Source organism: Mixophyes fleayi, chromosome 3 (assembly GCF_038048845.1).
Source record: "Mixophyes fleayi isolate aMixFle1 chromosome 3, aMixFle1.hap1, whole genome shotgun sequence".
In the NCBI taxonomy this organism is placed as follows: Eukaryota; Metazoa; Chordata; class Amphibia; order Anura; family Limnodynastidae; genus Mixophyes; species Mixophyes fleayi.
In genome coordinates, this window is record NC_134404.1 from 44,406,480 (window position 1) to 44,420,166 (window position 13,687).

Below are 13,687 nucleotides of genomic sequence, written 5' to 3' on the forward strand. Positions count from 1 at the left end.
AAATTTTGAGGCTGGAGTCTCTTTAAAAGATGCAAAGTTAAAACTGGATTCTCTCAAATGAGAAATATTATACATGTATATTTCATAGGTCAGTATGTTTTCAGGTTAAACATATTGAATATTGCATCATTCTCCATTTGCACATACTATAAACAGGAACACAATAGTGGGAATATCATGTGAATGTTTCATGTTTCACAATTTACATTTTTTCTGAGGCAACTGAAAGAAATAGAGGGGGGGGGGGGTGTGCCGAGGGGGTTGCATTCAGTGCATATAGCCATATGGTCACAACTTCATATTTAATTTTTGTCAGGCATGAATATATGTACATGGCTGAACTACCTTACAGTTGAACCATTCTAAACACATTTGTGCAGACGAAACTCTATCAGTATGATAATCCAAACCAATTGTGTATGTGAACCGTACACTACTTGATTGAATTGCATTGGCGTGACAGAGTGACACAGTCCCAAGGCCATGTTATTGTATAGCAAGGAAACATATGTTGACTGTGTAAAAAGCTGCTCAGCTAGTTTGTCTTTTAAAATATCTTGTCTGGTCCCATGGCAGCATTGTGATCTGATCTTGACCATGGGCCTGATTCATTAAGGATCTTAACTTGAGAAACTTCTTATTTCAGTCTCCTGGACAAAACCATGTTACAATGCAAGGGGTGCAAATTAGTATTCTGTTTTTGCACATAAGTTAAATACTGACTGTTTTTTCATGTTGCACACAAATTCTTGATAGCTTATTTGTACACTGAAATTTAAAGTTGATATTTGTGTGCTACATGACTGCGGACCATCATCATCATCATCATCATCAACATTTATATATATAGCACCAGCAAATTCCGTATCGCTTTGCAATTGGAAACAAACATTAATAAAACAATACTGGGTAATATATACAGACAGAGAGGTAAGACAATCCTACTCGCAAGCTTACAATCTATGGGACAATGGGAGTTTGAAACACAGGGTCATGTACTACATCATATTACACATTGGTCCAGCTAGAATGCAAAGGTAAAAAGTATTGAGTGGGCTGTGTGTTCAGTCACACAGTAATGTTGGTCAGAGGGTTGTTGCCTTGTGTTAGCTGTGTAGAGGGTGGTAATAAGGTAACCTAGGCAAATGAAGATGCTGGTTGAGGAATATTATAAGCTTGCCTGAAGAGGTGGGTTTTCAGAGAACGCTTGAAGGTTTGAAAACTAAAGGAAGTCTTACTGTGCGAGGGAGGAAATTCCACAAAGTGGGTGCAGCCCGAAAAAAGTCCAGGAATGGGAGGATATGATGAGAGTGGAAGAGAGACACAGATCTTGTGTAGAATGGTGGTGTCGAGTCGGAAGATATTTTGAGACAAGTGAGGAGATGTATGTTGGTGCAATTTTTTTGACGGCCTTGTTTGTTAGTAGAATAATTTTATATTGGATTTGTTGAAATACAGGCAACTAATGTAGAGACTGACAGAGTGGCTCAGCAGAGGAAGAACGGTTTGCAAGGAAAATCAATCTGGCCGCTGCGTGCAAAATAGATTGTAGGGGTCCACTTGGTCACTCCTATTCTCTTCTGGAACTGCATTAATTATTATAGGTGAGTATTCGCATTCATATACACACTTGTATTGACATTGATTTAAACACCTATCTATTAAAGTGGAAAAACACTTTTACAGCTAATTAGTGAGACAGAACTTTGTCAGCTGCTCAATGGTTTGCGCAGCTAAAACTTAAAATCATACCACCCAACTTTCCGTGGGACTGTCCCAATTTTAGGGCTCTGTTTGACATGTTTGTCCTGCGGGTGGAAACTTTGGGAGTTATCTTCCATTCACATATGCTCTGCATAGCAGAGCAGGGAAGAACACGAGCAACGCACCAGGTGCTGCAGTGTTTGAAGGGGAAGGGAGATTTCTAATGGGCAGCCCCCTGCAGGTGTGGCCAAGCCCCCATCGCAGCGTAAACACGCCTCAGGTCTGCTGAGGACTGAAATGTTGAGAGGTACAGTATGTAAAAACCAAGCTTAAATGCAGCTGAATCCAACAGTTTATATACTACTATCGCGTTTGCTAATTGTGATGAATAGCTTATAATTCTGTAGATCTATGTAATTGCTTAATTGAAATGTTATAAAGGATTATATGGACACTTTTGTTTATTATCAATGGATGTGATAATGTTATAATGATTGCTTATGTTAGATAATCTCATAATTTCTCTCATTAAACAGTTTTATCAGAATAAATGTGCATTAGATGAGTCTGTGATTACCCATCCATTTTTAATATTTTTTCAATTACATATTTTAGAATATGTGTATATTTCATTTAAATATTTATTTTCATATATATTTTCCAGATAAATTCCCCCAAAAAATTGATATTATGTAATGGGTTTATAACATTGTTAGGTGTTTAATTTGTAATATACTCATCCTCCAAACATTTTGGGCTTTAGCGCTATACATTTTTTGCTGCTTTGTCATTTTTGAGGACAGCAAACAAACAACCCACTTGAAATGGCTAATAGCAATAGCAACTTATAACTTTCATTTAAAAAAAGATTTTCTAGGAAAGTAGAAATTATAGTTGATAACAATCTGTCTCCATGCACATGTATATATATATATATACAAGTTAACCCGTGCATGATACTCATGCATTCTAGTCAAATCAAGCTACTTAAGGTGTTAAAAAGGTTCTTGTCATGCATTTGGGCCATAGCCCAGGCCTCAACCACAACCACTCCCCACTGTCACCCCCGGCAACCACCAACCACTCCCAACTGTCACTTCTCCTTCAAGAAATATATATATATATTTTTTTTAAAATCTTTATAAACACTTTTAACAATTAACAAATTAAATTAACAAATTAAAAACATGTTAGTATACCAAATATCAGCCCTTTCTGAATTTTTTTTTCCACACACACTAAGAATTTAGTAGGTCAGTGTATAACTCCGCCCAGCAGGTGGCGCTGCAGCTTGGTTTTATTTTTTCCACACACAGACAGACTAACACATGCCACTAGACATTTATATTATAGATGTATATATATATATATACAAGTTAACCCGTGCATGATACTCATGCATTCTAGTCAAATCAAGCTACTTAAGGTCTTAAAAAGGTTCTTGTCATGCATTTGGACCTAGCCCAGGCCTCCTCAGGGGAAGAGCGTTAGTTCCCGACGCAAGCGGCCTTTTTATTGTGTGTTCATGAGGTAAAATTACCTCACGAAAATGAGTTTGACCCCTCAACTTGTAAATTTAGCCTTTACTACCCCTCCCACGGGGGGAAGGGTGGATGATGGAAGTTAACTGACTTGACTATTCTAATTTTTTTGTCAAATAATGTCAGTATACCAAACTTCAGGTCAATTGGATGAGCCCTTTCTGAGAAAATAGTTTTTTACACACACACACACACACACACACACACTAACACACGCCTCTACACATGTGTGTTCATGAGGTAAAATTACCTCACGAAAATAAGTTTGAGCCCTACCAAATTTCAGCCCTTTTTGAATTTTTTTTCCCACACACACTAAGAATTTAGTAGGTCAGTGCATAACTCTGCCCAGCAGGTGGCGCTGCAACTTGGTTTTTTTTTCCACACACACACAGACGCCACTAAGCATTTATATATTAGATATATATATATATATATATATATATATACACACACATCGATCCTCTGCACTCACTACATGTACACTGGGGTGCAAGAGGAGTCTGCACACATTGTACGAACTAAAAAAAAATTGTGTTCGGCTCTCACAAAATACTAGATATACTCGGGCTCGGTTCTCCCACACGAACTTCACCAATCCGAGTACCGAGCCTCCTCGGCTCTGCACTTTTGCGTGCCTTTGGAAGTGAAAACGAGACAAAACCGTCATTGTTGCGTCGTCGGATCTAGTGAGTTTTTAATTCTAAAAGTACCACCCTCCACGGAGAACCGGTGCCATTTCACACAGAGACACAGAAGGGGTAGCATGGTTCTTGGCAGTCTCTAGTACAGTTGGGCAGCGTCATATCTAAAAAAGAAAGAGGAGAGGTTGCAGTTTTCTTAAAAGTCTCCATTGACATTCTACTGAGTTAGAGCACAGACAGAAACAGGAGAGGTGCCAGTTTTGTTGCCAGTCTACAGTCTATGTGCCATTGCTCCATTGCTAATTGTCATTGCTGAAATAGAAATAATAGGGCTGGCAGTGTTCTTAAAAGTTTGCAGTCACATTCTACTGTGCCATAGCTCACCCAGAAATAGGAGAGGTGTCAGTGTGTAGTGCTGAAACAGAAATTCAAATAATAGTACTGGCAGTGTTTTTAAAGGTCTCCATTCACATTCTACTGTGCCATAGCTCATCCAGAAATAAGAGAGGTGGCAGTGTTAAGTGCTGAAACAGAAATTGTAATAATAGGGCTGTCAGTGTTTTTAAAAGTCTCCAGTGACATTCTACTGTGCCATAGCTCATACAGAAACAGGAGCGTGGCAGTGTCCTTGTCCTCTCCAGTCACATTGCACTTGTCGCGCTCCAGTCTTCAGTAACATTGTTCTTGTCACTCTCCAGTCTCATGTCATGTCACTAATCCCTCTACGTCATGTGTTAAAGCCTATGTTCAAGTACATAGTGGTTTTAAGTCGGAAACAAAAATGAAAAAAAAAAGCTTGTACCTTTTTTTTAAAAAAAACACCTCTCTAATAAAGGTGAAAGTTTACTGTAGAAAAACATAAAATTGCCATTTTACTCAAAATATTAACAAGCATACCAGCATCAGCAAGCTCCCTTTTCTAAGCTTGATCCCAGGTCCTGCAAACTACACTGTCATCATCCTCATCCTCACCCTCATCAGTGTGTACATCATACTCACACAATCCTAATACATCCCCGCTGGAATCCACTATAACAGGAGTCTTTGTACTTTGATGTAATTGCCGGTAATGGCCTTCCCCGTGGAATTTGTAGTTCATTTTACAACAGAGCTGTCACGATTTTTGGGGAATTCTTTTACACTAGACCAAATGTCAAAATGTTGTGCTGACTCATCTGCATCACCACTGGCTGTCTTGGGAAAGCTAATATTTTTCCTAGCAGCATCTGCCAAAGAAACTGAGAGAGGATGAGTCATGGTGTCATGTACCACTTGAGCTGTCAGCTTGCTGACCGAGCTCATTGCATCTCTTGAGATCTGGGTCAGCTGGAAAGAAGGAGAAGACATAGTTCTTAAACCTAGGATCATGCACAGTTGCCAAAATGTAGTGATCCAATTTCAAAATGTTGATAACTCTCGGATACTGGCGAAGTGAATAAAGTACTTGATCTGCAAGTAATACATAGATAGCGGAATTGCTTAGTTTCATCTCCTCCTTCAATTTCTCTAGCTGCTTTTACAAAAGTCTGCGTTGGACTAAAGTACATTCCCCCTCAAATTCAATTATCTCCTACATGCTGTTGCAGAATACCGAAAATGACCCAAATTATTTCTGGACACAGACAGCATCTCCTGCATGTCACTGTCATTTTTTAAAAGTTTGGTACCACCAAGTTGAATGTGTGAGCAAAACTGGGATTGTGATGGAATTCTCCCCGCTGTAATATTGGTGGCGTAACAGCCTACTTGGTTGGTGAATTGCCTTCAGCAGCAGGAACGGCAGCAGCATATACCCAACAATGCCAGACTATTCCGAGGCAGGCTACTCTGCTTCACTAAGAGGCATACCGATGACAACCTATTTGAAAAACTAAGGGATGTCATTGCAACATGGCTTATCCTGTTTGGACTCTCCTGAGGATGTAATTTATGATAATGCCACCAAAATTGTGAGAGCATTACAGCGGGGTGAAATCCATTCCCTGTTTTGTTCACACAATCTACTTGGTGGTACAGAGCTTTTTGAAAATAGACAGGGATGTGCAGGAAATGCTGTCTGTGGGCCAAAAAATTTCAGGATATTTTCGACATTCTGCAACAGCAGCTACAATAGCAATTTATTTTGCCCTGCCACCAACTGAAGCAAGAGGTGATAACGAGGTGGAATTCCACCCTTTATATGCTTGTGAGGATGGAGAAACAGCGAAAAGCCATCCATGCTTATTCCATAAGCCATGACATTGGGAATAGAGGGGGAATGTATTTTAGTCCATCGCAGTGGAGAATATTTTCCGTGTTATGCAAGATGCTGCAACGATTCGAAGTAGTCACCTGTGAACTGAGTTCAAACACTGCTAGCTTGAGCAAAGTGATTCCCTTAATTAGACTTTTGAAAAAGCATCTTGAAAAATTGAAGGAGGAGATGAAAAGGAACAAATTATGCTAACTATGTCGGACTTGTAGATGAAGTACTTTAATTGATTTGCCAGGATCGAAGAGTTATCAACTTCTGGAAATCGTATCACTACTTTTTGGCGACTATGCTTGATCCAAGGTTTAAAAGCTATGTCTTCTTTTTATTTCTCACTGTCCCAGATCACAAGAGATGCAAAGAGCTCCTGGTGAGCAAGTTGACAGCTGAAGTGGTACCTGACACGACAGCGTCCCCTTCTTCAGTTTCTCAGGCTACTGCTGCAAGGAAAAAACTAAGCTTTTCTAAGAGAAACAAGGATGATGCAAATGATTCTGCACAACATTTTGACATTTGATCTAGTCTAAAAGAATTGCCCAAAAATAATGACAGCTCTGTCGTAAAATGAGCTGCAAATTCCATGAGGAAGGCCTTCTGTAATGGTAAATTCCAGCTGGGATTAATTAGTATTGAGTGGTGATGATGTACACACTGATGTAGATTGCAGGTGCTGGGATCTAGCTGAGAGAAGGAAGCTAGCTGATCCTGAAATGCTTATTAATATTTTGGTAAAATGACATGTTGGAAGTTTTATGTTTTTATACAGTATAGTTTCACTTTTATTAAAGATGTGGTTTTTGCTTTAAAAAGGTAAAAGTTTTTTTTTTACATTTTTCTTTTTGACATTTATGTTACAGAGAGTTCTGTAATGGTGGTTTCCTGCGGGGTTGAATTAATATTGTGTTAGAATGATGTACACACTGATGAGGGGGGAGGATGAGGCTGAAGATGATGACAACAAGATCTTGCCACTATAGAGTTGAACTGCTTGGTTTGTTAAATTGTGCATGTCCTTTTTAAGATCATTTATAAGGTTGGGTGGAAGGGTCCCAAGGACCATTCCATCTTGCACCCCTTTTCCTTTCAGCTAACGCTTTGTGCCAATGTTTCCTACATGTGCTATAAGTGCTGAAGTTTGTTTTCAATAATCCTTTCAATTTCTTCCCTCTCGTACATGTGACCACATACTTTGTTTTTTACTGGGTCCACCATCTCCAACTGTGTTATAGGAGTGCTCTGGGTGACAGTAATCTTCTTGTCTTCATCTTCCAAATCTTCATCTGCAGGGGCTGGTGATACACATTTGTTTCCTCAGGTCTCTTAGCTGTTCTTTAAACTGGACATATTTATCATCTTGCTTCAGGGCCTCCTTTGTATTATTCTTCTGAAGCGCAGTGTATGTCTCGTGTACAAGCTCTCTTAAATCCGGGATCTCATCCGGTGGGTCATGTTTTAATTTAAGTACAGTCTCCTCAACTGCGTCTATTTATTGGTTTAAATCTCTGTTCAATGCAGCGTATTCCAAGATGACGGATTCCATGCTGCTTACATGTTCGATGTTACAATCTGTCTGTAGCAGATGTAATGCCACTCCAGTTGTAATATCCATTCCTGTGTCTACATAAGTTTGGCAGTTCTTCAGGGATGAGAGGGAGATATCCAGAGAGGAGAAGGAGATTAAAGATGCAGCACCAGCAGATATGGTTTAATAATGTAGAGTTCATTGAGAGCACTGATGGGCTTAAAGCAGCTAAGCTATTGGTAGCTTGTTTTGTGGGCCCCCACAAAACAAGCTATTGGTAGCTTGTTTTGTGGGGGCCCAAACAAACCAAGCACTTCAGCCACAAAAGTGGCACTCCTTGACCGCTGGGGTGCTTGCTTTGTTAAACTGTGCATGTCCTTTTCAATATCTTTCATAAGGGTGGGTGGGAGGACCCAATTACAATTCCATGTTGCACTACTTTCTTTTCTGCCACTGCTGTGTGACAATGTTTCCTAGATGTGCCATGAACTGCCGTGTGTTTGTGTCGTTGCTCTGTTGCTTAGCACCCAGCCAGGTCGGCTGCAGTCATTGTCCAAAAGTGGATGAAAATAATATTGTGACCTCTGAGGTGGTCAAAATTGACTGGAAATGACTGGAAATTAGTGTTATTTAGGTTAATAATAATAATGTAAGCGCAAAAAATAGCAAAATGATGTGATTTTAGCGTATTTGAGTTATTTCTCTATAAAAATACACATCCAAAACCAAAACCAAAACACACAAGGTTGGTTTTGTCAAAATCAAAAACAAAACACGAACTTAATCCAGGTCCAAAACCACAACCAAAACCAAAACACGGAGGTCAGTGAACATCTCTACAAACTACTCCATTAATGCTGTTCTAATTACATCAAGCTATACTCTATTTTAAAAACAGGGGTTGTTAGTTCTACACATTACAATATATGTTAAGCTGACCAACTCACGCCAAAGTCTTCCCCTCCTTGCCAGTCCTTCACTAAATATAACCATGAATTCATTCTGAACTTTAGGATCATTGCTAGCTTAATTTATCTGGGTTGCATATTAGCTGCACACAGCTTTTAAAGGCTCCCCCAAGTAGTAGCAGCTATTGGCCACCTAAGGAATCACCTGGCACAAGTTGCATTTAATCAATGTAAATAACTAGACATAGGGGGCAAAAGAGACCGCATTGTATAACCAAAAAGACATTGATGTTCTGCTCTCACCAAATACACCAAATACACCTTTAATGCTGTTCTAACTACTTCAAGCTGTGCTCTGTATTAAAACCAGGGAATGTGACTTCCACATATACATATATAGAAAGAGTGAATGAGAGAGCACTCCGCAGCAAAATGCTTCTTTTACATTTAAAAAAAAACATTAAATCAATCAATCCATTTGGTTCCCCTTTAAGGGAACTATCAATCTTGTTTGATTTTATTTTCCAATAGGCGCGTGTTAGGAATTCTGATTATATGGTTCCATGCTTTTGGCAGTCTTCTAGTGGTTTGTAACTGTCAGGAACCTTTACACGTTCTTGCTGTTCACTCTCGGCAGAATTACACACTGTTAATATGAAATTTGAGAGGCTCTTGACTAACCATTCAATTTCCTTCACAATGGAGACTAAACAGAATGATGAAACGAAGGTACGAGAAGGAAGTATTAAAATGCATTAAAATCTTTCCACATAATTCATTGGTTTTCCTCATCATCTGGAATAAACAGGTATATTATAGTGTATTAATATATTTCCCGATCTGTGTGTCAAAGGAAGCAATAAAAATGTGTGCAAAGTTCTCATATTCATTAGCGGTAAGCTGGTGCCCACTGATTGTTATTCTACAATTACTATACATCTTGGTAGTAAATGGATTGTTAAATCCGTGACCAAAATAAATATAGACTAAATAATTTTGCCCAGGTAAATTATCAAGCAGAAGATTTTTCAAGCATAGCACCCTAGTGCTACAAATGTACAGACTATTAGGTAATCTTATTGGGCAATTGTGTAAGGTGGGATTATATCATCTTTAATGTAATGATTTTGATCTTTTGTGTGATTGCTTGGTAATTACTAAAATTCAGTTGGTGCTCTGGGGATACTTTATAAAAGGCAAATGAAAAGCTGTTTTTTAGGTAAAATGCTGCTCATTGGAATATTTCTAATAATTGGGTGCGCAGGAATTTCTCCTTAATTCCAGCAGCCTGGAGCACAAATTACACAATTTAGCAGACATAAAGGGGTATATTTACTAAACTGCGGGTTTGAAAAAGGGAGAGATGTTGCTTATAGCAACCAATAAGATTCTAGTTATCATTTATTTAGTACATTCTACAAAATGACAGCTAGAATCTGATTGGTTGCTATAGGCAACATCACTTTTTCAAACCCGCAGTTTAGTAAATATACCTCTAACTGTGCTTCGCACAGTACAGCTCCGTTTTGGGGATGGGACTAATTCCCAGCAATATATACCTGTTGTCCTCTGACATAAGTTAGAACCAACATTTACAGAAGGTGGGTACTCTTACACTTGGTACCAATAGTACCACCAGAGTATTCTGGGTGCTTGGGAGCCTTCTCTATTTTCTCTGTGACTTTTAGACATGTATTTCTATCATATTACACAAAGTTTTTTTCTGGATTGTTATGTCATAGGCAAAGAGCATTGTAGAGCTGTGTCATGTGTCCTGTTTCACAACTCTGCCTAGTGATGTAACTTTATGGCTGAGAGGTACAGAAGGAAGTTGGAAAGTAAATCTGGCATAAACCAATAAATCAAAGTCATCTAAATGTGGAAAACTCCTTTCAAGACATGAAGCTGATAGTAACTGATAGGACAATCAGAGAGAGCATAGACTTCACCTTTCTTTTGCATAACATAGGGGATTCTGTTAGGACGTGGGAAGAATTGTCCAGTTCATAGCTCAGCCATTAGCCTAGAAAACAAGTTGACACAACTTGTTTTTTTATATATATATATATATATATATATATATATATATATATATATATATATGTAAAGCACTGCTTCCCTATGGGCTAAGCCCTCCCTGCCTTAAAGACTGATGGTAGCCAATCAGGGTTTTACCCTGTAATCATCCCCAGGCACTGTTGATTAATGAAGCACTGATTAATTAGCCTGCAGGCCATAGATGTCCACACGCACGCGCCTGGCTGTCCTGTGTTGCCGAGGTTTGCTAATCAGAAAACTCGGTGTCCAGCCATTGCCATAGCAACGGTCGGGCCAAGAAACCGGAAGTGACATCCCGGTCGACATGGAGATGGCCGGGACGCCAGGGACAAGGGCAGTGACTCACGGCGGTCCCCTCGACTGCCGCGGCTCCTAACTGTACCCCACTTGAGGAGGGGTTAAGGAACCCTGACACCCTGGTTTCCTAAGGTATTGCTTGAGAAACATCTTGACCAGGCTGTTAGCATGAAGGTGTCTTTGTGGAACCCAGGACCGTTCTTCCAAACCACGATTCTTCCACTGCACCAGAAAATTAACCTGTCCTTGGACTTTTTTAGAGTCGAGAATCTTATCAACTACAAATCCCTGACGTCCATCCAGATTCGGTGACCGAGTACTTGAGGACTGCAGAGATCAAAACTGGCTTGAGAATAACACTGGTTTGAGAAGGAAGCAATGAAAAGTGTTTTGAATTCTCAAGGAGCACAGAAGTTTTAGCCTGAAGGCTACAGGGTTAAATTGTTTGATATTAGTGAACGGTCTAATAAATTTATGCCCAAGTTGTGCAGGGTTTTCCGAGCTTTATGTTGTGAGTAGAGAGCCAGACCTTCTGTCCTACTTCGAAAGAACAAGTAGTATGATGGCGGTCAGAATTTTTTTTTAGAGTGAAATGAGGCTCACCTCAAAGAAGACTGAACTTTTTTCCAAAAAATCTTGAGGTCTGCAGCTGTAGAACGTATTTACGAGAGGCCAGAAGAACTGAGAAATACAGAGAATTGGACCTGGGGTGGAAACCAAAATTACATAGAATGGAGACGTATGAGTAGAAGAATGACATGAGTTATTGTAAGCAAACTCTGCCCATGGTAATACAGAGGACCAATTGTCATGGAATTCTGAGGTGTACAACCATAAGAACTTGTCCAGTTATTGATTAACCCTCTCCGTCTGTCCGTTAGATTGAGGGTGTTATGCGGATGAGAGGCTGATATTGATCCCGAGGAGAGTGCGGCTAGATTTCCAAAACTGCGCAACAAATTGGAAGCCACGATCAGAGACAATATCTGTAGGGAGCCCATGAAGCTGAAATACATATTGAGCAAAAATAATAGCTAGGCCTCATGCACTGAGAAGTCTAGTTAATGGTATGAAATGAGACATTTTACTGAATCGGTCCACAACCACCCTTATAGTGCCCTGCAGAAGATGGAAGATCAAGGATAAAATCCATTGATTAGTGCGTCCATGGTTTCGAAGGAATGGATAACGGAACAAGCTGGTCTGATGGACAGTACCTGGGGACCTTATTCCTTGCACAAGTTTCACAAGATAGAACAAAGATCCTGACATCTGCGGATAATGAGGGCCACCACACGTCTTACCGGGATACCCAGTGGTCTTGCTGTCATGAGCTTCAGAAAGGACCGCTTTCCTTAAGTGGACTGGGGCAAACAGACGATTCATCGGAGTGTCTGCAGGTGCTATCTTTTGAAATCTACGGAGAGTAACTCCCAAGTCTTGAGGTAATCCAGCATGAACGGTAGATGATGGGATAATAGGCAGCGGTTCAGAAACTGGAACATAATGTGACATGAAGCTCCTTGATAGCGCATACGCTCTGATGTTTTTAGAACCGGGTCTGTAGGTAATAATGAAGTTGAACCGGGTAAAGAAGAGTGCCCAGCAGGCCTGTCTGGGATTCAACCGTTTGGCTGACTGGATGTACTGGAGATTCTTGTGATCAGTTATCATGGAGATTACATAAATGGCTCCTTCCAGCCAATGACGCCATTCTTCAAAGGACCATTTTATAGCCAAGAGTTCCCGGGTACCTACATCATGGTTAGTTTCAGTGATAGAAAAATTACAGGAGAAGTATGCACAAGGATATAAACGGTGAGTATGAGGATCTTGCTGGAAGCTCCAACATCAGAGTACAAAGGGTATTTCGGGATTAGGGTATCTGAGACCCTGAGCAGAGACAAACCTTTTTTGAGGGTTTCAAATGCGGTTACCGAAGGGGTCAGTTAGTGGGATCCATTCCCTTACGGGCAAGGGCGAAAATAGGAGCCACTATATCTGAAAATCCGCGGATAAACCTTCTATAATAGTTTGCAAAACCCAAGAATCTCTAGACAGCTTTGAGGTTATTGGGTTGTACCCAAACTAGAATGGCTTGGACTTTTATTTGGGTCCATGGAGAAGTCAGCAGAGGAGATTATGTACCCCAGGAATGACACTTTCTGTACCTCAAACTCGCATTTCTCCAATTTGGCGAAGAGATGGTGATCGCAAAGATTTTGGAGGACCTGCTTAACATGACACCGATGTAGGGACAATGACTGTGCATATATCAGGATGTCATCCAAATACACGACAACGAACTGACCAAAAATTCACGGAGGACTTCATTTATTAGGTCTTGAAATACTGCAGGTGCGTTACTAAGACCAAACGGCATGACCAGGTACTCGTAGTGGCCAAAATGTGTGTTGAATGCTGTTTTCCATTCGTCCCCCTCTCTGATGCAAATGAGGTTGTATGCTCTGCGGAGATCAATCTTGGTGAAGATGGTGGCAGTCTTTAGTTGATTGAAAAGCACAGAGATAAGGGGAAGATGATAGGTGTTTTTAATCGTGATTTGATTAAGACCCCGGTAGTCGATGCAGGGCCGCAATCCACCGCCTTTTTTATATACAAAGAAGCATCCGGCTCCTACTGGAGATTTAGAAGGCCTGATAAACCCTTTTTCTCTGGACCAGAGAGAGAGTACAACCTCCCTTTGGGTAGTCTGGAACCAGGAATCAGATCAATGGCACAATCAAAGCTACGATGTGGAG